The sequence below is a fragment of the Eptesicus fuscus genome, chromosome 10 (assembly GCF_027574615.1).
Source record: "Eptesicus fuscus isolate TK198812 chromosome 10, DD_ASM_mEF_20220401, whole genome shotgun sequence".
Classification (NCBI taxonomy): domain Eukaryota; kingdom Metazoa; phylum Chordata; class Mammalia; order Chiroptera; family Vespertilionidae; genus Eptesicus; species Eptesicus fuscus.
In genome coordinates, this window is record NC_072482.1 from 94,095,360 (window position 1) to 94,122,627 (window position 27,268).

Consider the following 27,268-nt stretch of genomic DNA (forward strand, 5'->3'; position numbering starts at 1 on the left):
CTGCTTGGGCATCTGGCCCAGGGCGGTGCTCAGTCAAGGTTGCTTCCCCGTCGGTGTGGTCGGTGAGCCGGGAGGCTCCCACAGTGGAGAGTTCTTATCAAACGGTACCCACCCAGATGCAGCAACGGGGGAGTTTTGTTGTAATCACTCCTTTTCCTTCCCACTTCTGTTCCCTCATCATCCTGTTTAATGCGTACCTCTGTGTTCATGTGTCTTTTCCTCCTTTTAAGATAAGGTTGGGCATCTCCCTCTGACTCTCTCCCCCTCTCGGCCCTGCTTTCTTACTCACCATGTTGCGGGGGCGAGGGGGCATCTAATCCCGGCCCCGGCACCTGCAGGCCTTCTTGTCTGTATCCACACGTCTCAGCTGTCCTCCCTCCGACGCTGGACATTCAAATTGCCTCCACAGATGCCACGAATCCTGCATACACGTCCCGTGGGCCTGAGAATTTCAGTGGGACAAGCAGCCATGAGTGAATTGGTTGGATCCTGGGAAGGCTGCATGTGACTTATCATCCAAGCAAGGACAACTCAGAGCACAGAAGGACAAGAGGCGTAACCAAGGCTGCCCAGGCAAACCGAGGGTCTGGTCACCTCGCTGAAGAGTTCAGATACATACATATCGACGGGGAAGAACCAGCATGGCCCCCGCACCGCACCCCCAGGCGGCATGGGGGTGCCCATCGCCGCCCCCCCCGGCCCCCCCCCCCCCCCCCCCCCCCCCCCCCCCCCCGCGCTTAGTGGTGGCCCTGAGTACATAGCACTTCATTACTGTCCAATCTGCATTCCTCTGATCTCGAACATGTCTGAGTGTCTCACTCTGCCGGCTGGCCTTCGGGTTTCCTTATTTGGAAATTATTCCTTTGCTTTGCCTATTTTTGTTGGGGTTTTCTTGCTGTTTGCAAGTTTCCTAGCTGTTAATCCCATCAGTTTTAGACATTGCCAATATGTTCTCTGTTAGCTAAACTAATTTTGTCCACGCTGTTGAATTTGATCTTTCTACTCAAAGTTATTCGGGGTTTTTCCCCTTAGAGTTTTGTGTTCTTAACATTCAATTTTAGAAGTATTTTCTTCCCCTATTTCAGAAAATCATTCTCCTTCATTTTCTCCCATTGACTTTTTATTTTTAAATTATTTTTAAATATATATTTCATTTATTTATTTAGTTTTTAAATATATTTTTAATGATTTCAGAGAGGAAGGGGGAGAGAGAGAGAGAAACATCAATGATGAGAGAAAAATCATTGATTGACTGCCTCTTGCACCCCCCACACTGGGTTCAAGCCTGCAACCCGGGCATGTGCCCTGGCCAGGAATCGAACCTTGTCCTACTGGGTATGAAGATGGGCACAGAGCCCTGCAGTACGGTGCGGAGTGCGGGGGCGCGGACTGGGAGCAGCACAGACCTGCAGGCAGACCCCGGTCCACACGGGAACTTCCTGCCCATAAAGATGACTACAAATCACTGGGAGGATGGGCCCTGAGGGAATTCGGAAACCTCCCTTCTGCATTCCACGAGGGGGGGAGGGGCACTCTCCAGGGGAAAACTAAAAAGTCAATGGGAGCCTGGCTGGTATGGCCCAGTGGATAGAGCATCGCACTGCGGACTGAAGGGTCCCGGGTTCAGTTTCGGTCAGGGGCATATGCCCAGGCTGGGGGCTTGATCCCCAGTGTGGGGTGTGTGGGAGGCAGCCAATCAATAATTCTCTCTCATCATTGATGTTTCAATCTCTCCCTCTTCCTCTCTGAAATCAATAAAAATACATTAAAAATTAATTAATTTATTTATTTTAAAAAAGTCAATGGGAGCCCGGCTGGCATGGTTCATAGGTCAAAGCTCAATCACTGAGCCATGCCAGCCGGGTCTGCCTGCAGGTCTGTGCTGCTCCCAGTCCGCGCCCCCGCACCCCGCACCGTACTGCAGGGCTCTGTGCCCATCTTCATACCCAGTAGGACAAGTTTCCCCTCGGGATGCCCATTTTTCAACACGGACCTTCATGGAACCCCATAATGAACACTGGCTCTCATCAAGATCCCTGCTGGGCTCCGGCCAGGACAGGCTGAGCTGTTCCACTTGGACATTTTATCTTAACTCTTGTCTCTTACTCTCGCACTCACTGTTTGCTCATTAACCCTGAAGGGTCCTTCACAGAGTTAAAATTTTTATTGTAGAATTCGGAGGTATTTCCTTTCCATGCAGGTAAAGTTGGTGAACGTTTTTAGCGTAAACTCTGAAAAGCAAATGCAGCGTGCTGGGCCGTCCGAGAGGGGCCCCGGGTACACAGGCCAGGACTCTGCCGGGCCGCTCAGCCTGGAGACAACTGGGGAGCAGCCTGGCCTTCTCCAGACCCATCACTCGGGAGTCGTCCAAGAATCCTGGCTTGCATTCCCAGGCCGCCGCCCGGCAGGCCCCGGGTCCCCACGGGCTACCAAGCCCCAGAGTCACCCCACCGGTCTCTCTCCCCACCAGGCTTCACCCCGAGGGGCGTCGGGCTCTCCCAGGCCAGGCAGACGCCCCTGCCCTGGGCCGGGATTGTGCCTTCCCACCCCCACCCACCTCCTCCCTCTGTAGGACTAGGTGCAAAGGCTGCAGGCTTTCCTTACTCCTCGTCCAGGTCTCCCCGGGCTGTTTTCCTGTGGAGCAGCCAGATTCCCGGGAGGCGTCCTGTCTGCCTCTATTAAACGCTGCACCGCCTGCTACATGCGTTCCCAGGGCTGCGGTAACTACGTGTCATAAACTTGGTGGCTTAAAACAACAGAAATGTACTGTCCCAGAGCCGGGGGCTGAGCCCAGGCAGCTGTCGCAGGGCTGTGCGCCCTGGGAAACCTGTGGGTCGGCTGCTTCCCGGTCTCTCCCAGCTCCTGTAGCCTCGGGCAGTCCTTGGCTTGTGGCCACATCACTCGTCTCTGCCTCGTCATCACATGGCCGCTTCTCTCTCTCTCTCCTCTTCTTGTAAGAACACCAGCCATATTGGGTTGAGGGGTCACGTTGCTTCCATCTGACCTTATTTTACCTTAACTAATTACACGTGCAACGACCCCATTTCCAAATAAGGTTTTATTTGGCGGTACTGGGGGCCAGGACTTCAACATATCTTGGGGGGGTGGGGGGGCACAGTTCAACCCCTCACGCCTGGTGTGAGAGTATCTGGCCCCAGCTCCTTGCCTATGGCCGGTGGCTCTGCAGGGAAACAGACCCGGGTTCGTCACTCACCCTCCTGAGTAAGATCCTAGGCCACCTGCCTTGTCTCACCTGTGAGATAACCACGCCTGGAGTCACTGTGATATTAATGAGAGTCAGTTCCCACAAAGGCGAGTGTCCAGGAAATTGTAACCATGATTATTAACTGTGTGGAACAGAGCAGGTACTCAATGAGTAGACGCAGTCACCACTTCCTCTAATAAATATTTACCGGCTGGCAGGCCCGGAACCGGAGCTGAGCTTTCCCAGGGCAGGGAAGCCGTGGCCAAGGGCCCCGAGACCCTGCAGTTCCCGGGCATCGTGGGAATTGCTGAGGTGGCCTGTGGCAGCTGCCCATCCCTGCTCTGACGGAGGGAGATTCTGGCATGCGCACACAGGGCCCCCACAAAGCATGGAATCCTGGCTGGCTCTGTGGGAATGTGAAGTTGGAGCAGACAAGGACTCCACACCCTGTTCTTGTTCTCTAGGCTGCGTGTGTGTGTGTGAGTGTGTGTGTGTGAGTGTGTGTGTGAATGTGTGTGTGTGTGTGTTTGTGTGTGTGTGTATTTGTGAGTCTGTGTGTGTGTGTGAGTGAGTCTGTGTGTGTGTGTGTGTGTGTATGTGTGAGTCTGTGTGTGTGTGTGAGTGAGTCTGTGTGTGTGTGTGTGTGTGTGTGTGTGGTGTGCATGCGCAGCGGGCCGGGCACACAGGGGCCGGAGGAGACAGGCGTCCTTCTGATGGGACACTCAGCTGGAATGAAGTGCAACCAGAGCGAGCACGGTGGAGCTCTGGGCCCTCCTGGTTCGGTGCCGTCCAGATTCTCCTCCAGAAGAGGCGGGTGCGGGCCAGGGAAGGAGAGGCACCAGAGCCCCGCGTCCAAGACAGAACTCTTCCCGGAGGAGCCGGGTGGCCTCGTGACCGAGGTTCCTCCGCTGCCCCGTGGGGCTGATCCCGGCGGCCTCCTCCGGAAGGACACGCTCAGGTGCCAGCTGTTAGTGTGGATGCCACTCCGCTGGTCCTTGGAGGCACGTTCCCGCAGCGCGTGAGAACGTACCAGGCACGGCCACAGCTTTGCTCTGTGGTGGTTTTCATTTTTACAACAAGAAGCGAACAATGACTATGAGAAACGGAGAAGGTCTAAGCCAGGGCTCGTCGGCCACAGGATCACACCTGCATCGCTTCCCGTGCCTCACCCACGCCCACGCCACGTGCTTCCTTCCAGGGGTTTCCTCTTCTTGCGAACAAGCTCTGCCTGGCCTGCGTGGCCTCCTTGGACTTCGAACAAAGCGGTCCCTCCACGGAGAAGCTCGCCAGCAGCGCCTTTAAGTTTCCAGGAGATACACAAAAGTACACGCGGATTTTCAGGAGAGAAGTTCCTGATGGAATTGCACCCGGACCCACACGGCTGAGCCAGACATCACTGCGTCAGGGAACGTGTGTGGATCAACACTGACGCCGCACAAAGCGAGCAGCTTTGCTAGTCAACGTGTATCTTCCAGCAGAGCCAGGAGGGCAAGAACAGATGTGCGCGGATAACCAGAGGGACTGCGGGGGGTGCGGGGGTGAGGAGGTCAAAGAATAAAGAGCTCACACCCTGTGGGGGCAGTAAGAGCGCCGACGTCCTTTTTCTCACGGGGAGAGACCGGGCCTGGTGAAGAGAGGGGACAGCCAACTGCAGTGAGCAGGCGACCTGGGAGGCAGGAAGGCAAGCTCGGACTAGCATGGCCTGGATCTGAATCCGCAGTGCTTACTGCATTGTTTCCATTCTGGCTAATTTACTGCTTCTGCATTTACTCAGGCAAGTGTCACTCTGCAGTACAGGGCGTGCGATTATATTGTCTCAACAGGATTTTGTAAAAGTGCTGAATTCCACACACAGAAGCCTAGATAATTGTTAGCAAAAGCTGACCAATCATTTCACCAATAAACCACACGGTAAATATACAGCCTATTGGAGAGCATTTAATTTACAATAAAAAGTCCCTAACACTTCACCTGGAGCTGGGATGGCAGCTGGGAAGAGGCCAGTACTGCTGGCAGGTCCCCACACCCACGGCATTCACGACAGTGATATTTTAGGTGAACGTGGCAACTCCTTTCAGAAAACCATTTCCATACATTTCCAACAAATCAAAACCATAATGTGATACTGCCTCACATTCCTTAGGAATGGCCTCTATCAACAAAACAAAACAAAACACCCGACAGGCGTGGGCGAGGATGTGGCGACACTGAAGCCCAGTCACAACGGGGGGAGTGTAAATGCTGCTGTGCTCTGGAAAACAAGACAGTGCTTCCTCAGAACCTGGACCACAGCCCTCAGCACCCCCTCCAGCGTGCCCCCCGAGAGAACTGGAAGCAGGATCTGAAGAGAGACTCGCACGCTGGTGTTAGCGCAGCGTTATTCCCAATCGCCAGGACGTGGAAGCAAATCAATGTCCGTCAATGGATAAAGGAAACGTGGCCCCTACATGCAATGGAGTATTATTCAGCCTAAAAAAGAAAGCAAGCGGTCCGGCCACGTGCGACAACATGGACGAGCCTGGAGGACGTCAGTGAGCCCCAATGAAATCAACCAGTCACAGCAAGGCAAGTGATTCCTCTTATCTGAGGAGCCTCCTAGTCAGATCAGAAACAGAAAGTACAAGTGTGGTTGCTGGGGGGGGGGGGGGGGGGGGGGGGCGAGGAGGGCTGCTGTGCAATGAGCACAGTTCCAGTTTTGCAAGACGGAAAGTTCCAGAGACCGTTGCACAGCAGTGTCCGCACAGTTAAACGACCGTGCTGTGCTCTTAGAATGGCGATGATGGTAAATTTTACAGCATTTTTTTAACCACAGTTTTAAAAAACCGCAAAAAATAAAATAATCTGTGATGTTATTTCCTGGTATTAATGGTTGTGTTTCTTGTTCTTGTCTATTTTTGTTTTGTCATTAAGTGCAAATATGGGTGTATTTAATTCTGACCCATGTTTGGGGGATGTTAACTGCCCACAAGCCTATAAAGGAACCCTGCAACTTCCAAATGTTAGATAATTTCAGATCACACTGGGATACTCCGTCTGCCTTAAAGAGAACCAGGAAGTAGTATGAACTGAAAGTAGGAAGCCTTTGGCCAACACTCATCTCCCTGTCACTTGCAGTAATAACTTGCAGCAGTTCTGGCCACTATCATACCAGCCATCCATTCAAAAGTCACTTGATGAGCGCCAGCTGAATACTAGTCACTGTCCAAAGCAGAGTCGGGAGGGAAGAGGTGGCCATCACAAGCAATCGTGTTCCTCGGAAAATTAAGGCATGATTTAGCATAATTCAAGGCATTTACAATTTAATAAGGAATAGAGAAAAATAACAAAACAGTACAACGAAAGGTGTTGTAGCGACAAAGTGCTATGTGAGCCTAGAACAGTTATATCTTAACTTTACCCAACACTCTTTCCCCTTCTTCCAGGCACAGAGCCAATACTTGTTCCCATCACTGGTCCACGTGGTTGGTGAGCTGACTCAAACCCCAGCTCTAAGTTCAGGCGTCTGACCCGGACATGGCCAATGAGTAGGCAAATCTCTCATCCACAGGGACTGGTTTTAACAGTGATTCTCAGTTCCCCCAGTGGGACTTGATTCTGTCTCATTTTCTTTTATTTTTTTAACTCTTGGGGAGCTTAAAAATGGACTTCCACCTTTTAGGATGTCGGCGTGGCCCTGCTGAAATGAAGTAAAAATAGAAGAAAGTACAACCCAGTGAGGAAAGAGAGGTGGGGGCCAGATGACATTGTTGGGGCTCCGAGTCCAGCGTGGCCACCCCCGGAGTCTCTCAGGTAAAGTGAACTAAGAAAGTCCCCTTTCTTTCCTACGGCTGTTTGAATTGGGTTTTCCGTCACTCACGACTAAGACTCCACAGTAACACAAGGCCTGTAAGATGGAGCAGCTGCAGGTGATTGTGACTGATCTCAGCCTGGGTGTGGGTGTGGGTATCACCCCATCACTGAGACATCGGGGCCACAGAGCAGGGCTGTAACCTCCCTTTTAAATCCTAAACCATGCTGTGTAAGCATCACATCCAATCGGTTCTATGAGAGGACATTTAGAATGCATAGCAGTGCTTTTATTGAAAGAAGAAAGCTCAGACAAATACATTATTCATTTTTTAAAATCCTGTTTTGCCAATACTTCCATTGCTAGGGTATTTGAAAGATAATATAAGCCAATCCTTTAAAAAGCACTGTAGACCTAGCATCTGTCACACTGACGATAAAGATAGACCTAAATTTGCATGGCACCTCGGGCCATCGCATGTCCTCCACATGTGTTACTTACGTGCGTGTCTGGTCCAAAGCCTAAGATCCCTTGTGATGCACATGATTATTATTTTTTTCTTAGCAACAAGCTTCCTAATCTACAACTGGGCTCGGATTTCAATTAGTTTGGATTTTCTGAGCGGACAGTGACTGAGCAGAAGGAAAACTTAAAAGAAATACAATTCATTGAGAATTGATTAGATATTATCTAAAATTTCCAAGACTTTTCTAGAATATTACCCAGAATTTTCTCAAAGTGCTGGCATTTACAGCAAATCTTTCATCTCTCACACTTGTGAGAACAGGCTTTAATCCCTAACCATGTCACACGTGGAGAGCTGTATAGAGGCACCTTGAAGAATTAAACCTAAAACCTAACAGCCCGGCCGGTGTGGCTCAGCGGTTGAGCGTTGACACATGAAACAGGAGGTCACGGTTCGATTCCCGGTCAGGGCACATGCCCGGGTTGCAGGCTCGATCCCCAGTGTGGGGCGTGCAGGAGGCAGCCAATCCATGATTCTCTCTTATTGATGTTTCTATCCCTCTCTTCCTCTCCCTTCCTCTGTCTGGAATCAATAAAAACATAAAAATAAAGAATTAACCTAACCAAAGTGCTGCAGAGGTACAGCCCCAGGAATCACATCAGCGACCTGAACAGCCGTGGGAGAGCTGGGCCTGGGTCATGTCCCTCTCAGCGGTGAGTGAAGCTGAGTCCCTGCCAGTGCTGTAGGACCCAGGTCCCCTGCCCGACACGGGTGACTGGTCCCTGGACTTTGTGGAGATGAAAGAGCAAGAACGAGATTCTCTTCCAACCAGTTTCCTTCCCGGCGAAGTGCAACAATGATTTTTGACTCAGGGGCTGCGTCTTTCAACAACCCTCCCGCGCATCCTATTAAGAGCCAAGTCCATCTTCACATGGGGAAGAAGCATCCGTGTCGCAGAGGGACCATCAGCATCTCACTGGCTGAGGCAGCGTGACGCCGGCCGACTGGCTCAGCGCACCGCGGTTACCTAGGCTTCCGCCCCACACGAGGGGCCTGTGGATGGATGGCTCAGGTGTGTGCGGGCAGCTGGGCCATCAGGCTCCTCGCAGCCTCTGTTTACTAGTAGCGATCCTTTGCATGTGGCTTTTGTCCCCCACGCTGGTTGCCAGGTGATTGCAAGATAAACGCTCAGCTTCTAGAATCCTGTCAGGGAAGGGCGAAGGGCAAAAGGTGATATGGCCCTTTTGAAAGAGTTTCCCCAGAAGTTCCACCCAGAAAGTTCTGTTCCCTCTCATCGGCCTGAATTTCTCCCAACTCCCTCCCCTCCCCCAAAATACGTATCAGCTGCTGGAATGTATAAATTAGTAGAAAAGAAGAATTGTTAAATCCTTCCAGGGTGACCAATCCACATGGAGCTGCTCTCAGAACTGTAATCACTGAGCAGCTCCGAGCCAAGCAATGTTTGAGGACACGTGAAATGAACTGAGAAGGTGATGCTCCTTTTAAAAAAAAGAAAAGCAGCCCAGCCGGGCGTGGCTCAGCGGCTGAGCGTCAACCCAGGAACAAGAGGTCACCGGTTCGATTCCCGGTCAGGGCACAGGCCCAGGTTGCGAGCACGATCCCCCAGGTAGGGGGCCTGCAGGAGGCAGCCGATCAATGATTCTCTCTCATCATTGATGTTTCTATCTCCCTCTCCCTTCCTCTCTGAAATCAATAAAAATATTTTTTAAAAAAAGAAAAGAAAAAGTTTCTACACCTCAGCTCTGGGGCACACTCCTGGCCCCTGCATGGGACCCTCTTCTTGGTGTCTCCCGGTCTCCGACTGAATGCCACTTCCTGGGAGCCCTCCTGTTCACCCCATTTAAACACCGGGTCTCATCAGCTCAGACACCTTCCTCGGCTTTAATCCCTTCCGCACGCTTAAGCCACGGGACAGAGAGCCTATGCTGTTTGTTTACGTTAGGGTCTGCTCCGTTCGCTAGACTGTGGGATTCCAGGAGCGCAGGCAGAGCACTCTGCCTGCTGGGTTCTCTGGTGCTTCCCCGCAGCCCAGAACGGGGCCTGGCACACAAAGGGCACTCCGCAAATGCTAGCTGAATGAGGGGCTGACTGAGGGGCTGACTGAATGACCCTTTGGCTCATCACACAACTCTCTGTGAGCGTCTAAGCGGTCACTGCTAGGGTCCAAGGAAACTGTGACCTAGCGAGCAAGGCACCTGCTCACACGGCTCCTGCACACACGGCTCCTGCTCACACAGCTCCTGGACACACGGCTCCTGCTCACACGGCACCTGCACACACGGCTCCTGGACACACGGCTCCTGCTCACACGGCACCTGCACACACGGCTCCTGCACACACGGCACCTGCACACACAGCTCCTGGACACACGGCTCCTGCACACACGGCTCCTGCTCACACGGCTCCTGGACACACGGCTCCTGCACACACGGCTCCTGAACACACGGCTCCTGCACACACGGCTCCTGCACACACGACTCCTGAACACACGGCTCCTGCTCACACGGCTCCTGCACACACGGCTCCTGAACACACGGCTCCTGCACACACGGCTCCTGCTCACACGGCTCCTGCTCACACGGCTCCTGCACACACGGCTCCTGCACACATGGCACCTACCTGCTCACACGGCACCTGAACACACGGCACCTGCACACACAGCACCTACCTGCTCACACGGCACCTGAACAAACAGCACCTGCATACCCGGCTCCTGCACACACGGCTCCTGCTCACACGGCTCCTGGACACACGGCACCTACCTGCTCACACGGCTCCTGCACACATGGCTCCTGCTCACACGGCTCCTGCACACACGGCTCCTGCACACACGGCTCCTGCACACACGGCTCCTGCACACACGGCTCCTGCTCACCCAGCTCCTGCTCACACGGCTCCTGCACAGCCCCCTCTACCCTCAGGAAGGGGCGTCTTTTGTTCAATAATCCCATAAAAAGAAACTCTACTTCCTGCCAATTATGAATGCAGACACTTTATAGGAGCTTCACATAGTCTCAGAACTTCATTGGACCTGACAGATTAAAAACATATCAGATTGAAAACTGTTCCTGAGAAGACATTCTGACTCAGCTGAGCAATTTTACCCAATGGGGTCAGAATAGAAGCAGCTCGTAAAGCGTATGCTTGCGGCTAAAAGAGCACTTGCGATGAATGGGTTAAATTTTTATTTCCTATCCCAATTCCCATGGTGCTTGGGTAGATGCGGGATATATTTCCCAAACCTCATTGAAAGACTGAATCTGTATCTTAAGATTCTGGCTTCCCCATTCACTCCAAATTCTTAAATATCTAAACAGGAAATTCGTTATGTTGTCTTTTTAAGAAAGCAGAAATCAAGGAGGATCGCCGAAAAGTCAGGGGATTGGCAATTTCGGGAATATCAATTCCCCTCCCTTAGGGAGCTCAGTGCCAAAAGACCATCCTTAGGGTGAAGCAATAACTAAGCCCTGGGGAAAGGCCTGGCCCGGGAGGAAGGGGGCGGGGACAAAGAGATGACAGGAGCAGCAGTGATTTTCCCATGGAAGCTGACAACCTCAGCTTGCTCTTCCTGAAAGGTCAGGACGGATGAATATCTCGTTATTTGATTTGCTAAACGGGCAGACAGTCTTGTCCTATTCAGTATATTTCCTCCTCCAATCGTGACACCCATTGAAATGGGGTGAGTTGGGGTCACTGTGCAAATCTGGGGCTTCCCATTTGCTGCGAAGGTGACAGCGTTGGCACCTTCCTCTGGAGGCCCTCACCTGGCTGCGCGGTGACATCTGTGTACATCTGTGTGCCCCGTGGTAGGTCAGCAGCCACCAGGGCCAGGCCTCCAGGCTCATAGCCCTCTCCCCCAGCACAAGCCAATGAACACTGGGTAGATACATTATGGAGCAGGCACAACTTTGCCCTACAGCCTTCACACTCATTCAATTAATTTAAACTAAATTAGAAAGGCCTAGAAAATCCCTAGCCTAACAATGACATCTAGTAACTTGTCAATTTTAAAAAGTGAGATTCAGACTTACTTAAAAATCCTCTCACTGTGTATAAGAGATTTTTGTAGTGAATAGACTGTTAGGTAAATATCCAGGAAGTAGATTCAAAAAATGTGAGGGGAAGAAATTAACTTTCACAGGTAAGAAGAGTTACTGAACAATAACAACTTTGCAAAGTTTGTTTTCACACTGATACTCAAATTTGTGCTGACATTGCCCATATTCACCAATATTTTACTATTTTCAAACAGTATAGCTTGCCTCCCAGACTGGAAAGCCTAACGGTCAGCGCTGACCCTCCCGGGTTCATTCACTGATTCTGTCAACCAGTGGTCCCTGAGCCCCGACTGTGTGCCGGGCACCGAGGGTATTTTAGTGAGGACACAGACATGCTTCAGAGAGCTTGGAAGGATCAAACAATGGCACACATAAGTGAGAAATGTGGCCTCTCACAAGAAGACAGACGTCCATGGTGCTAGTGCTGTGGATTTAGGGAGATCGGCCCTGATTGGGTCCTTGAGGAAAGCTCTCCAGCAGAAATGGTGAATAAACATGTGAAGGGAGGGAGGCAGACTGACCGGGTTGCAGGGAGGGAAGAGAGACTCCGGCAGGAGGAACCGCAAGCCGAGGCCCTGGTCGGGCGGGAGGCCAGTGTGGCGTGGCCGGCGCCGGGGCCCGGGCCAGGGTGTGTGCCACCGCGGGGAGCTGGACTTCTCTTCGGAAAGTGGGAAGTCACCGGGCTGCTGGAGGCCAGGCGGGTGGGCGGACTGAGCTACGCCGCCCCGATTCTCCTCTCCCAGGGCTCCGCGAAGGCAGGGCTGGGGCGGCCACATGGACGGGGAGTAGGCCAGGGGGCAGGAGGCAGGAGGTTTGAGGGAGGCCCAACAGCCCCCCGACCCCCTCCCCCTCCCCCGTTCTGCAGAGAATGACTCCTTCTTGGCAGAAGTCAGTGTTTTGCCACCAACTTAAAATAAAAGCTGAAAATGTATTTCCAGAAAAACAAGGAAATGGAACACCAGCCACACTGCACCCAAATGATTTCAAGTAATTGTGCCCCTCACCCCGCCCCCCGCCTAAAGGATAGGAAATGTGTATCCTCGTTTTTGCATCTCCAGCTCACCCTAGCAACCGGTGAGACGTCCTCAGTGAATGAGGAAACACGGGGCGGCCCTGCTAGACAAGAGACTGTTTCCTCACGGTCCCCAAGGAACGTCCAGGCCCCGGTGTCGGCAGGCCGGCTCCTCCTGAGGCTGAGGGGAGGCCTGCCCCGGGTCCCTCTCGCCTTGTGGATGAGTCTGCATCTCTTCCTGTGTGTGCGTCTCTGGTCCACCTTCCCATGATGACAACAGTCGTCTGGGTGTGAGCTCACCCTAGACCTCACCTGAAGGCCGACCCTTCTAAAGGCCTCATCTCCAACAGGGTGGCCTTCTGAGGCCCTGGGCATTAGGACTCTGACATTTGAATTTGGGGGGACACATTCAACCCACAGCGCAGGGGCCGTGAGCTCTGCATGCCATTTCACAAGGCAGCTGCTGTTGTGCCAGCTCCCAGTGCCAGGTCCTGGCGCCAAGCCCTGGGGAGCGGGCCACAGAGTGGGCAGAGCTGGGCAGAGAGGATTCCCTTCCTGGTCTCTTCAAAGCTCAGCTCATGGCCATGAAAACGCCAAACAAAAATAGATAAGACGGTCCAGACGGCTCCCGTTTAAATTGTGTTCCCCCCTCCGGTCCCCCAAATTCATATGTTGAAGTCCTAAACCCCAGAATGGGACTGTATTTGGAGGTAAGGCCTTTAAAGAGGTAATTACATTCACAGTAGGCCATTGTGGTGGGCCCTAAGTTCACAGGACTGGAGGCCTTATAAGAACAGGATATATAGAGATGTGTACATAGGCTCCTGAAGGAAGACACAGCAAGCCCCGGAGAGAGGCCTCAGAAGAAACCGAGCCTGCGGAAGCTCGATCTCAGACTCCCGCTCTCCGTCACGGTGAGAACAGAATCTGCTACGGAAGCCCGGGCTGCGGTGTTTCGTTACGGCATTCCTAGCAAAACAATACACAAACCAAACCGGTCACCACTCCTATTCTAAAAGCCCAGGTTCACCTGATAGCGCCACACCACGGTTCACTTCTTATTAATAAAGGGTAACGTTCCCTGAGCTCGCACCTTGTGACGGGCTCTGTGCTGAGAGCATCATCAATGTTATGTCATTGAACCTGTACAATTTGATCTAGACGCAAGGACTGTTATGATCTGAATTTTTATGGGAAGAAAACTGAGCCTGAGAGCTGTGAAGTACTCGCTGAGGTCACCCAGGGGAGAGGGCACAGAGGCAGGGCTCCGGGCGGTGCCCTCAGCTCCGGGCCTCTGCACGGGCCTGAGGACCATTCTAGGAGGCGGAGCTTCGATGCATCCTGCGGTCTAGAGGCACAGCGGACACACCTGGGCGTTTAGATGATGAAGAGATGAACTTACTCCTTACAACTATTCCCCTCAACATGAAAACAAACCACCTGGTTAAAAATGAGCCGAACCGTAGCAGACACCTCACCAGAGAAGATACGCAGGTGGCCAGTAAGATGGGAAAAGATACTCCACATCCCAGGTCATCCGGGAAATGCAAATTAAAATGAATGCCTGCGAGAATGGCCCAAATCCAAAACACTGACAACACCAAATGCTGGCAAGGATGTGGAACAGGATTCTCACTCATCGCTGGTGGAAAAGTCACTTTGGAAGACGGTTTGGTGATTTCTTACAAACCTGATCATTCTCACCACACCATCAGCCACTGTGATCCCAGGTGTTTACCTAAAGGAGCTGAAGAGTTATGTCCACACAAAATCCTGCACATGGACATTTACAGCAGCTTTGTTCAAACTTGGAAGCAACCAGATGTCCTTCAATAGGCGAATGAACAAACTGGCGTATCTAGACAATGGAGCATCATTCATCGCTAAAAAGAAATGAGCTACCACGCCACGAAAAGGCAGAGGAAACGCAGGTGCGCGCGATGAAGTGAAAGAAGCCCATCTGAAGAGGCTGCACACTGCGATTCCACTCGATGACCTTCTGGAACAGGCAGAACGGGAGCAGTGACAGGACCAGGGGGTCCCGGGGCTGGGCGGGGAGAGATGGACAGGTGGGGCACAGGGTTTTTAGGGCCATAAAATGACTCGGATGGCACTGCAATGATGGGCACGTGTCAGTATACACTTGTCCACAGAACGCTCACCACCCAGTGACCCTGCTGTGAACTATGGACTTTGGGTGATGACGAGGTGTCAGTGTGTGGTCATCATGTGTAACAAATGTACCAGCTGGTGGGGGTGTTGATAGTGGGGGAGGGTGTGCACATGTAGGAACAGAGGTATATGGGAAATCTCTGTACTTTCACTTCCATTTTTCTGTGAATCTAAAAATAATGTCTTTAAAAAAAAAAAACAACACACCTTCTTTCATCTTGGGCCAGTTTGTGACTACAAATTCTTCTTCATTCTTGCAGAAATCACCAGCCCTCCATTAGCAGTAATGAAATTAGGCCCACATTTCAGAGCCCAGATTAAATACTTGGGCCTTTGCTATTACCACAAGTGGACGGAAAGAAAAGAAGAATCAGAGAAATGGACAAATCATCAAGTCACAAAGGACCCGGGGAACGTGTCCTTCATGACTGCAGCTGAAGGTGGTGCCACGGGGGTCCCCGTGTATTCGCATGAGAGGACGTGGACAAGCCTTTCCCGGACCGGACCGGACCGGCCGCAGAGCAGGGCTGACAGGACAGAACTCCCCCACCGTCCCGGCCCTCGGCGAGCGGGAGGGGTGAGGACCTCAGAATGCTGACAAGAAAAACACACTGTAATGTCTGCTTGGGAAAGGTAATCCAGGGGAGGGAATGACAGGCTTAATCTTGTGGAGTGTTGGACCTTTCCTTGAATGTGAACTGCCCACACTGCCAGGGCTGTGCTATGCCTGCTTTTACATCCAATTGCCAAATTGCTGCAATTTGCATTTCCCCACAATCAGTGCCCCTGTTGATAGCGGAGCGGAGCGCGCATGGGCAAACAGCTAGCCCTGCTCTGAGACTAGGCAACCGTGCCGGGCCACCCTCCCTAACCATGCCCCTCCACGGCGACCCTGGCCACCGCTCAGAAACGCTGACGCTGAGGACGCAGGAGGCGAGAGGAGTTTCCCCAGACCTGCAAGGGTTAAGCACTGAGTCAACCCACAGCAAGGGCGCACCCAGCGTGAGGTCCGAGGGTGAAGTCATTTATCTGTGAGTCATATCGCTGAATACACTCTGTTCTATACATTGTTGGTTAGCAACGCACTTCCAAACATCGTGCCCCATGGTTCTGTTACCCACAACATGCGAAAGGGACAGGAATTGCTCCTTTTGACGGAACACTGGGCAAGGGCATGAATGAGGCATTGAAACGGACTGGGGTTTGCCCCGATGGAGGTAGAGTCGGACGCTGTGTTGTGTGATTCCATTCCGCACTGAGCGTGAAAGCCGGAGGAGGGACCACCGTGGTCCCCTGGCTAAGGGGCAAAAGAGCAGCACTTCTGAGAAACCTCCAGTACAGTTACAAAAAAAAAAAAAAAAGGAACAGCCCGGCCGTCCTCTGGTCTTATGTCCTGGCTTTTTCACAGGCTCTGACCACATGACTAAATTCCTAGCAATTGACAGGACTTCATAATGACTCATGTTTTAAACTAGAGCCGGAAACGCCGTTCTTCCAACCACAGACCCTGTTAAAAGAACCCTGCATTTGTAAGTCAGGAGGAGTGAGCCGGCCAGGGTGAGGCTGTGTCTCCCTGACGGGGAGAAAGGTGTGAGGCATTGCTGTTTTGTTGCTAGGCAGCAGGTTGCTTGTGACAACAATCCCTTTCCTCTAAAGGACTAGAGTGCCCTTTTGTCGGTGAAAGCAGTGCATGTTCGTGGTACAAGAAGCACACGAGGCGTTCACACTAATCCGGGCTATAATCGTAAGCAGTGGTTATGAAAGGGAATGTGGTTCTATTTTTGAATTCTTGTGTTTGCTTTCCATTGTAACCTGAGAAAGCATTTGTCTGAGGAGACAAGTTCCTTCCTTCTCTCAGCTGATTCCCACTGTGTGGCTTGTCGGATGTGGTTTGTATACCTGCGGATCTCTCCGAGCCTCTAAACACCCCCAGGTGACTCGTGAATGGGCCTCTGAGCTCCTCAACAGAAAACAACATGTCTACATTCAGAAAGGCTATAAGAGCCCTAGCTGGTTTGGCTCAGTGGATAGAGCGTCGGCCTGTGGACCAAAGGGTCCCGGGTTCAATTCCAGTCAAGGGCACATGCCCAGGGTTGTGGGCTGGATCCCCAATAGGGGGTGTGCAGGATGCAGCCAATCAATGATTCTCTCTCATCATTGATTTTTTTCTCTCTCTCTTCCTCTCCCTTCCTCTCTGAAATCAATAAAAATATATTTTTAAAAAAAGAAATAAGATTTGGTTCTATAATTTCAAGCTAATTAGCTAATCCTGACGGGAACATATCATGGTATCTTCTGTGTTTGTTTTTCTTTTATTGATTCTCTCCCAGTATGTGTGTGCGTGCTGTGTAGTGGCTATAGACTCCCCAAGTCAGGGCCTGATCTCCTGCATCCTTCCAGCCTCAGTAGCATCTAACACAGAACCTGGCATGTAGTAGATGCTTAGTAAGTGCTTGTTGAGTGGACGAGTGAATGGATGCACAAAGATTAACATGCATCTTCCAGTTACATGAATTTTACGTACATTCAAGTCAGGCTCTGAAAATAGTGACGTGGTGGTTGGTATTATGCCTACTGTAAAAAGAGAGAGACATCTAAATGTGCTTAGAGACCTGTCCTTCCTGCATAAAATCATGCTTCGCGTAGAAATATCAATCGAAAACTCTTGGGTATAGTTGCAGCTGCCGATATTCTTTGAATTTTAAGAAACCATAAAGTTAATTCTAAACACGGGAAAGCGCGGAGGCTGAGAGCCCGCCCACAGGTGGAACATTTTCTCCTCGGGTGAGTTCCTCTCCTGAAGCAGAGCTAGGGCTTCGCTACCGCAGCGCAGTCTCGGCACGCACCTCTGACCACAGGAAGTGGCGCGTGCTGGCTCTCCGTTCCCCTAGACAGCTAGGAGAATCTTTGGACGACTCTGACTCTTAGGTTCAGAGTTAAGGTGCAAAAAAAAAAAAAAGATGGTTCTGACACCCTTTTGGACACTGATTCTTATTCCCAGAGAATAAATTCCCAGAGACTATGATTATTACTGAGTGCTGACTGCATGCTGCCACCACTCTAGGCTCTTCACAGGAATTAATCCCTTTAATCCTCACAATCCCATGAGCTGGATGTTATCATGGTCCATTTTAAAGAGGAAGAAACGGAGGCACCAGGAGGGAGGTCGAGTAACTTGCCTCAGGCTCTGCAGAACTAAGCTGAACCCAGACAGGCTAGTCCAAGCTCCTGTCCCGATCCTCCGACACCACCTCTGCATAGAGAAGGGGAGTCCTGGCACGCCAGCTGCCACCTCCCCCCTCTGCACTCTCCTGCCTGTTCCGGGCTGGCCTGGGCTTATGGCTCACTTGCATTGAGGCTCAGGGTCTTGCAAAGGTGAGTGAATGCAAGTGCTGGCTCAGCCTGAGCTTCCTTGTCCTTGAGCTGGGCTGGGCTGTGGTGTGGAGTGGCCTCCCTGGGGTCACCCCTCCAGACCCGCACCCTGAAAGCCTGGGACTGGCCTTCGTGGGGGGCCAGGCAGGGCACTCTGACGCCAACTGCACTGCCCAGAGGAGGTGCATTCCCATCAAGGGCAAGCCTCAGGCTGCGCCCAAGGAGACACGCTGACTCTCACCCCAGACGGAACATTCTGGCACTGCGGCCCTGCCAGAGGCTGCCAGAACCCTGCCCTCTCCTCCAAGGGGAGAGGGTGGGGGCGGTCATATGCCACACAAACACACACCATGTACACACACACACCATACACATACACACCCACACATATACACACCATACACATACACCACACATATACACTGCCACACACACATAACCACCACACACACACACACACACACACACACATACACACCATACACATACACCACACATATACACTGCCACACACACACATAACCACCACACACACACACACATACACACATACACATACACCACACATATACACTGCCACACACACACATAACCACCACACACACACACATATACACACAATACACATACACCCCCCCACACACACGATGCACATACACACACCTATATACACACCACACACACACACCACACATACACACCCCATACATATACACTGCCACACACACATATACATACCACACCCCTACACACACACACATACTACACACATATGCACACCACACATACACACCCCATACACCACCACACACATATACACACACACACACCACACACTGTGCTTTATGTAACAGGTTTGCCTTCCCCCAACTCTCTTGATCAGCAAACACTCCTGAAGGTGCAGCCCACACCTGCATTCCCAGACCACACACACCAGCCCCTCCCTGCCCAGGCCCTCGCTCTGCTCTGGTGAGTCACAGCCCCTGCTGCACAGCAGTCCCAGTGGGCCCCGCCCTGCCCACAGGAAGTGACAAGAGGCCATATATAACTTTTCTCTCGGGGCTGGTGCACATGTTCAGGTGGTTAAAACGAGCGAGAGCTGTCTGAGTGCAGTGGCAGCTCTGGAGAAGGCCCACGGCCGGGCAGGGAGGGCAGCAGCCTCGGAGGCCACCGATTCCCACCGTCTTTCATGAACCGGCTCTGAAATGGCAGAGCCAGCCCCGAGGAGCCACTGGCTGCAGCGCCACCAAGAATGCAGGGGCGAGGCCAGAGGGGGCAGCCCCAGGGGGAATGCCAGAGTGGGGCTGGATTCTCTTTGCATTTAAAAAATCTAAGTGTCAAAAAAAAAAAAAAGCAAAAGCAAAATGTTGTCTTGTGGGTGTGGCTCAGTGGTTGAGCATTGACCTATGAACCAGGAGGTCACTGTTCTATTCCCAGGCGGGGCACATGCCTGGGGGTGTGGGCTCAATCCCCAGTAGGGCACGTGCAGGAGGCAATCAATGATTCTCTCTCATCATTGATGTTTCTACCCCTCCCTCTCCCTTCCTCTCTGAAATCAATAAAAATATGTACTTTTAAAAAATGAAAGTGTCATTTCTTTCAGGAATCTCTTCTCGGGGCCCTAAGGTCCTCCAGGGCCTGCTACACCCCACGCCCCGAATGCCTCCACCCAGGGCAGCCAGGGGCTGTGCTTAGTACCAGGTCCTCTCAGCGGAGGGCGAGCAGTTCACTTCCCCAAACATTTCCCCCGGAGAGATAAACCGAGAGATCAGGGAAGGTGTCAGGCGATGCCAAGCTCCGGCGAGGCCAGCCCTCTGGAAGAGCAACCGTGAATGTTGATGAAATGGGCAGAAGCTAAACAGCAGTGGTTTATTTTCCACAGTCTCTGGCATTTCTAATCCTATTTTTCTTCTCCTCCCCTTTTCTTAACAGGGCAGGGCAAACAGTCTTCAGGCCAGTTGGCCGCACTCTCTGTTTTCCTCACAGAGGTTTGTATGTGAAACGATAAAGCTTTTACGTGGCCACTTTCAGTCCAGGCCCTCCTCTGCTCTTTCAAGGATGTGGCCAACATGCAAAAATGGTCCCCAGTTTCAGAGGTGAAGAGACACAGGCCACCCGTCCTCGCTGAGCTGTGTGTCCCCCTCCTTCCCGGCACACCGGGAGAGCCCCACACCTATGGCCTGCTCTCCCTGCCCCATCTTCCTGAGAGCCCCACCTGTCCCCTCCCCCACCCACACTCAGGGAAGCTCCACAGTGACCTCTGGATGGTCCAAGTCCACCAGCCTGGACTTCCTCATCCCAAATCTCAGTCCAAGATGACAATTAAGTCATCTCACTCTCTTACTGGAGGGAGGAGGCCTCCCAGGTCCCCACCCTCTCCTGGGGGCATGTATGCATTCTAGCAGGTGCATTCATTAGCTTATTTAGCAAATGACCTGGCAGAGGGCAGGCAGTCAGTAAACAGAATCCTGTTCATGTTATTATTAACTGAAACAACTGAGTATCAGCATATGCCAGGTACAGTTCAAGGGTGCTGGGAGATGAGCAAGATGTCCTCCTGCCTCTGGCTGTTTCCGGGCCATTGAAGGCGACCCACAAGGAACGTGCTGTTCAATTGAAGGTGATGGAGGCAGAGCAGAGCAGGAACAGCGCGCTCCGTGCCCCGGGAGCACAGGAGGAATGGCCGACGACCTCTGAGAGGTGAAGACCTCGTGAAGGTGACATCTGGGCTGTGCTAGGGTCTGAATGTGTGTCCCCCTAAGATTCTATGTTGAAATAAAACCCCCTGAGATGATAAGCAGGCCATAGGTGTGGGGCTCTCCAGGTGTGCCGGGAAGGAGGAGGACATACAGTTCGCCCCGTCCACCATGTGAGGACACAGTGGGAAGGGGCCAGCTTGGAACCAGAGAGAGCTCTTACCACAATGCAACTGAGCTGGCCTTGACCTTGGATTCTAGCCTCCAGAACCAGGAGAAGTAAATTTCTGTTGTTTATGGTCCCCCACTCTGTGGTGTTTTGTTAGAGCAGCTTGAAGGGCCTAAGGGGCTGTTTCTCCAGGGCTGAGAAGTTTGCCAGAGAGAGAAGAGGGGATTACAAACCTCTGGAGAACTACTGCCAGATGCCTTCCATAGGGAACTATTACTCCCGAGAATTTCCTGTTCGAACTTGGCTTTGATCTTTGCAAGTACTTTCCTAGAGCAGACTGAAATTTCTAGAATATTCATTGTAATAAAAATAAATGTATAGTCTTTTTAAAAAAATTCTGATTTGTCTTTCACTTTTCACTGACAAACTTTATTTACAGATATAAAGGACTTCCTAAAATCCCCAAATGCCAATAATCTATATTCCCCAATGCGAGGTTACTGAGTTTCTATATGCATTTAAAGATAAGTTTGATATATTTTATCCAGCATTTTTAGGTGTTTTGTAGTGAGATTGTTTTCAATTTCAATTGTTCACCTTATCACCAGAAATTTCAGTCCTGAATACCTAGATTGAAATACCTTACTTGAATAATTCCTCTGATGGGAACACTTCTACTGGCCAGGAGTTGCCATGTGGCCGGTCTAGGATGAATGCCACTGGCTCCCCCTGGGAAGCTTCTCGTCCTTGGACAATGCCTGGGAAACCTCTAGACAACCGCCAGAGGTTTAAGGTCTACCCATCTCGACCACCTATTCCTCTTTGTGTGAACCAGTTCCTTCCTAACAGGCTTTTCTTTTATTTTTTATTTAAGAGACGAAGAAAGAGGGAGAGAAACATTGATGGGAAAGAGTGAAACATTATTGGTTGCCTCCTGCATGCCCCCTACCAGGGATCGAGCCAGCAACCTGGGCATGTGCCCTGACTGGGAATCGAACCGCCAACCTTTCAGTGCACAGGACGATACCCAACCGAGCCACGCCGGCCAGGGCCTAACAGGCTTTCCTTTCAGCTGGTGAAGCTGCCCCATCTTTCATGTATGCATGCATTTTTGTATGTATATACCTAGCTCTCTATCTCCCTTTAGCCAAAAGTCCCACGACAACACCACAATATGTCAGTCACTGACCTCTGTCCTTTGAAGTGACCTTGGAACCAAAAACTATATGTATGTCCATAATAATTGCTGATTTTAGCCACAGAAGAGGTTATCTTGCATTTCCCGCATTTTTAGGATTCCTGCTAAAGATTCTACTATCATGAACCATCCTGCCCAGATCCACCCAATGTGATGTAATTCCTTAGCTTTACCGTCAAGGAAATAACTAAGATTCCGTAATGCAAGACACAGCTAATGGCAGGGAACATCTCCGTATTCCATTCCTATGGATTTGGAGTTGCAGTCTTTGGATGCAGCCATTCTTGAAGAATCAGTATCCAGGGCTTCCCTAGCTCAGACGCACCTCTGAAATGACTGTCGGGTGTTCATTCCACGGTGTGCATTTCTTTTGGCACAAACACCCAGCCTTTGTCTTGCCTAGGGTGTTTATGATAGAACTGGTGACGGATTCGTGCACATTGAAAGGAAATTAATTAGAAGGTGGTCAGTGGGGTGGGACTGGGCGAGACGGGCCGGACACGCCCTGGAGCCAACCTCCTGAGATCCCTCCCTGGCCGGCTGCACCTGGGATGGCGCCGTGGCTCAAAAGGCGTCTGTGGAGTGAGCGGGGTCCCTCTGGCAGGTGGAGTCTCTCGACCTGGCCTGTGGGGCTCGGGCCAAAACCAGCTCTCTGACATCCCCGAGGGGTCCCGGAGTGCGAGAGGGCACTCTGCAAAGTTGCTGTCCTACAGGGTGTGAAACACAAATGCAAGTGTGCAGTAAACCAGATTCGGGGCTGACAGTGCCCCAGGAACAACATAACCCATGGCTGAACGTGGAATCGTGCTGCTCCCTCCTCTCTGGTTTTGGGGTGCGTCACCCGAGAACCGCCACTGCCAAGTCACTGCAGCTCAGCAGCTCCTGCGTTGAGCATCTGCCCCCTGGTGGTCTGTGCGCGTCATAGCAACGGTTCGGAAGGGCAGAGGGACACTTAGCATATTAGCCTTTTATATATATAGATGCACCCCCTTAGTGACTGTGGCATTCTGAATTATAAACTCCCAAGCAGTTGCCAGCAGAGAGCCTCATCTATTTACTACTTCACTTTTGGATTAGGAAAAAATAGCTCCACTTAAATGGTAACCATTTAGGTAAACTTAATATTTTGCAAGTTTCTGGAAACTCATTTTACTTAAAATATGTCTGGATGTGTAGTGACTTGCAAAGTTTTCATTTTTTCTCTTTTCTCCCGGGGAGGAGCTGGGGAAGATTTTATGGAGGAACTGGCATTCGAATTGAACCTTTGAGAGTGGAGCAAGTGCAAAGGGAAAAAGTGAGTCCCTCCCTGGCAGAGCCCAGCAGGAGGCACAGGGCACATGGGGTGTTTGGGGGGATGGCCGTTCCCTGTGTCCAAAGCAAGGCAGACAGGACTGCAGAGGTGGTTCAAGGCCAGAGTAACAGGACCTCTGTTTTGGTCAGAACTTTTGAGTTGCAAGAGACAAAAGATACAATCCCAAGAGGCTTAAATGGACAGGAAATCTACTGACTTAAAAAACGGAAAAATTCAGCTTATCAGCTTCAGGTAAAGCTGGATCTAGGGGCTCAATGATGCCACTCGGTCTCCCATCTCTCTGCTTCTCCCTGTTTTGGCCTCACTCTGGAACACACCCTTCTCAAATGGAGGCAGCTCCAGGCTGATACCTTCCCAATTCCAAGGCTGGTGGAAGGAAAGATTCATTTCTCGCAGTTTTCATTTTTGTAATACGGTGTGGCTCAATGGCTGAGCGTTTACCTATGAACCAGGAGGTCACAATTTGATTTCCTGTCAGGGCACATGCCCGGATTTCGGGCTTGATCCCCAGTGAGGGTTGTACAGGAGGCAGCTGATCAATGATTCTCATCAATGACGTTTCTATCTCTCCCTTCCTCTCTCTGAAGTCAATAAAAACATATTTTTTAAAAAAAGTTATGGCCAGAGTTAGAGCTTGGGACCAGTGAGAAAAAACAGGTTATTATTACCTTAAAAGTACAGTTTATTTCTCTAATGCCTCCTTGTGAACTGGGCTATTTTGCTGAAATGTCTTCAGAAAGTTCAATTAAAGAATAGCCTATGTACTATACCTAATATATTTTCAGTAACTATTTGTTAAATGCATGACAGACATAACTAAAGCTGAAGCTGGTATTTGGAAATGATGTTGCTGAAGTGTCAATAAAGACATTTAAAGTTATAAATGGTAATAAACGATCTTAATGTAAATTACTATCTTTCTGAAATTCAGTCCAGTATGTGGCTCTATAAAAGGAACAATAAAGGTACAGTCATCACAGCTACATGCTTTCCTTAAACATTCAGAAGGGGCAAAAAAAGAGAACTAACGTTTTTAAATATTTATATACACCACAAACTAATCCAGGAACTTCATGAATCTCACGTAATCCTTACAGCAAAGTAGGTTACATATAAAGAAAATGAGGTTCAGCAGAGTTTGGAAACTCACACAGCATTCAATGCAGACTGCACCCAGGCCTGCCTGGCTCCGGCCATCCCCGCTGCAGTGTCTACTGTACATGCATTTGGAACCGTCATCAAATAGTTCTGGTAGCTCTGTGCGGGAAAGGGTAGAAAAATGTTGGAAAGTCATTCTTATGACCAGTTTGCTTCCTGGTTCCTAACCAACCTAGGGGATGATGTGAGGCCACTTTGTATACAGTCCAGTCTCCATATCAACGAGCACAGCAGCAGCAAAAATCTCTCCAGAGCCCTGGCTGGTTTGGCTCAGTGGATAGAGCGTCGGCCTGCGGACTCAAGGGTCCCAGGTTCAATTCCGGTCAAGGGCATGTACCTTGGTTGCGGGCACATCCCCGATGGGGGGGTGTGCAGGAGGCAGCTGATCGATGTTTCTCTCTCATCGATGTTTCTAACTCTCTATCCCTCTCTCTTCCTCTCTGTAAAAAAATCAATAAAATATAAAAAAAAAAATTTGACACAGTTGAAAATTTTTAGAGCGTCGGCCTGCGGACTGAAAGGTCCCAAGTTCGATTGCGGTCAAGGGCATGTAACTTGGTTGCGGGCACATCCCCGGTGGGGGGTGTGCAGGAGGCAGCTGGTCGATGTTTCTCTCTCATCGATGTTTCTAGCTCTCTATCCCTCTCCCTTCCTCTCTGTAAAAAATCAATAAAATATATTTAAAAAAAAAAAAATCTCTCCAAAGGCTTTGTCCCGCAGGCTTAATACGGCCTGTTGTTCAGGGCAAGCGGAGACTGTGAAGACCCTGGCACCATTACTTTCCCTTAGTAGCAATCTTTTTTAAAAGCCAGCTGCTGGAGATATATACCACTTACTGACTGATCTCACCTCCTTTTGTTCCAGGCTAAGGCTGAATTTCCAATTACGTAAGACAGGAGAAAAGAAACTCTACAGAGCTTAGTAGTTAAGGGCACAAATGTCAGAGTCAGACAACCTTGGATTATGAATCCTGGCACTGCCTCATACAAACATAAAGTTATTCCATCTCTCTGAGCCTTAATTTCCTTTTCTGTAAAATGGGTATAATAATAGTATCAGAGATTTTGTAAGGATTAAATGAAACACCTCTTAAGCATTTACAATGCTTGGCACATTAAAAATACTTAATAAATGGCAATCCGTACTGATGTTGTTCATGTTCAATAGTGACTAAGTAATGTTCTTTCTCCATGCAACTGCCAATGATCTTCCAGGCTGTGAGCTCAGAAAACCTAGGCGGCCGTCATGAAGGGCTCTGCTACCAAAGGTGATATCTGTGATGCTGAGGAGGAAACACAACTCATTAACAGACTTTCCTTTCTAGCTAAGCTCCCATTCCACAGGGAGTGATGGCTTTAAGGGTCCTTGTTGCTTATCTGTTTAAGTCCGACCAAGATTTTCGGTATTTCGAAATCACACTTGGTATTTATTCAGTAACTTTCACCAAAGAAGCTCAAAACCAGTTTGCCACCAGAAGACACTGAAGAACCCTGAGACTCAGAAGTAATGCCGCCCGCCTGTGATGGACAGCCAGAATCCAGGGAAGGCCCGGCCTGGCACCGAGCTCCGCGTGGGACTGCGGTGGAAATGGGATCCTTCTGTGATGTCTACGGAGTGTTTTGCTCCTCCGGCTTCAGAGAAGGTGGAGAGCCGCACTGCAGGGGGAGAGGGAGGCCTGGCAACCGTCTGCACCAGAAATAAGAAGGCTACAGAGTTCCCGTGGGGGCGAGGTCAGGGGGGCAGAAAGACAGGTCTGCAGGCGGAGCTGACCGCGCCCCCGGACCGGAAATGCAGCTTTGGGCTGGCATCTGGCGAGGCCGCGTTTCCGCCCCGTGGCTCTGAGAGGTGTCACACCACCAACAACCGCCTCCCAGAATCACGAGTGTTTGGTTCTTAGCAACATGGTTCTCGGCAACCCTTCCCAACCCACACAGGCCCTTCCGGTAAAACACAGCCCAACGACAGACCGAAGAACGGGCACGGAGGGCCCACGGCACCCCTAGGGCCGGCGGCGGCCTCGGGCGCACGGCCTCCAAAGGGCCGCAGTCCCACTCACCCGCGCGGCCGCCGTAAGCGTTCCTCCCCCCGGATGTCGCCCCGCCCCGCGGCGCGCGAGCGTGTCGTCACTTGCGGTCGGCCAATCAGGGCGCGCGACCAAAATAACCCCCTATAAATCCCTGCGGGCCCTCGCTGCCGGCGCCGCGCGGCGCACTGGGTGGGGCTGCGCGCGCAGGTGGGCGGGCAGGTGGGCGGGCGGGGCCGGCGCCACGTGTGGGGCGGGGCGGGGCCGGGCGTGGTCGGAAGGGGCGGGACCCGCACCTGTTTCCGCCGGACGTGGGCGGGGGAGGCTGTCAGCGGCTACTCCCCCAGCCTCGCAGGTCCCGGGGTTTCTGTGTGAATAACGCTGAGGCGGCCGGGCTCTCGTCCCGCGGAGCCATCGCCGCGCTCCTCACGTTCCCTCCTCGGGAGCAGCGCCGCCCGCAGCCCGCGGCCCGCGTGATCGGAGGGCACGTCCGAAGGCCGACCGTGACCGAGCTTCCGGCGGGGACTCCTCGCCCCGCTGGGGCACGTGTTAGTGCGGCCGGCGCGCAGCCCCGGGGAAAGTCCGAAATGAACGGGCGAACCCCCACCCTCTCCGGCCG

At 51.5% G+C, this 27,268-nt stretch overlaps 1 long non-coding RNA gene across 4 annotated transcripts; it reads right to left on the minus strand.

Moving 5' to 3' along the window:
* Positions 1 to 311: 311 nt before the first annotated feature.
* LOC114227437 (uncharacterized) lies at positions 312 to 26,676 on the minus strand. Of its 4 annotated transcripts, XR_008557253.1 has the most exons (4): positions 25,772 to 26,676; positions 24,619 to 24,725; positions 22,703 to 22,863; positions 21,352 to 22,575 (listed from the first exon to the last, which is right to left on the minus strand). It is a non-coding gene; the product is annotated as an uncharacterized LOC114227437 (long non-coding RNA). The 4 variants fall into 4 exon arrangements; XR_008557254.1 differs by lacking the exons at positions 21,352 to 22,575; positions 22,703 to 22,863 and adding an exon at positions 312 to 442; XR_008557252.1 differs by having other exon boundaries at positions 21,352 to 22,863.
* Positions 26,677 to 27,268: the final 592 nt, after the last annotated feature.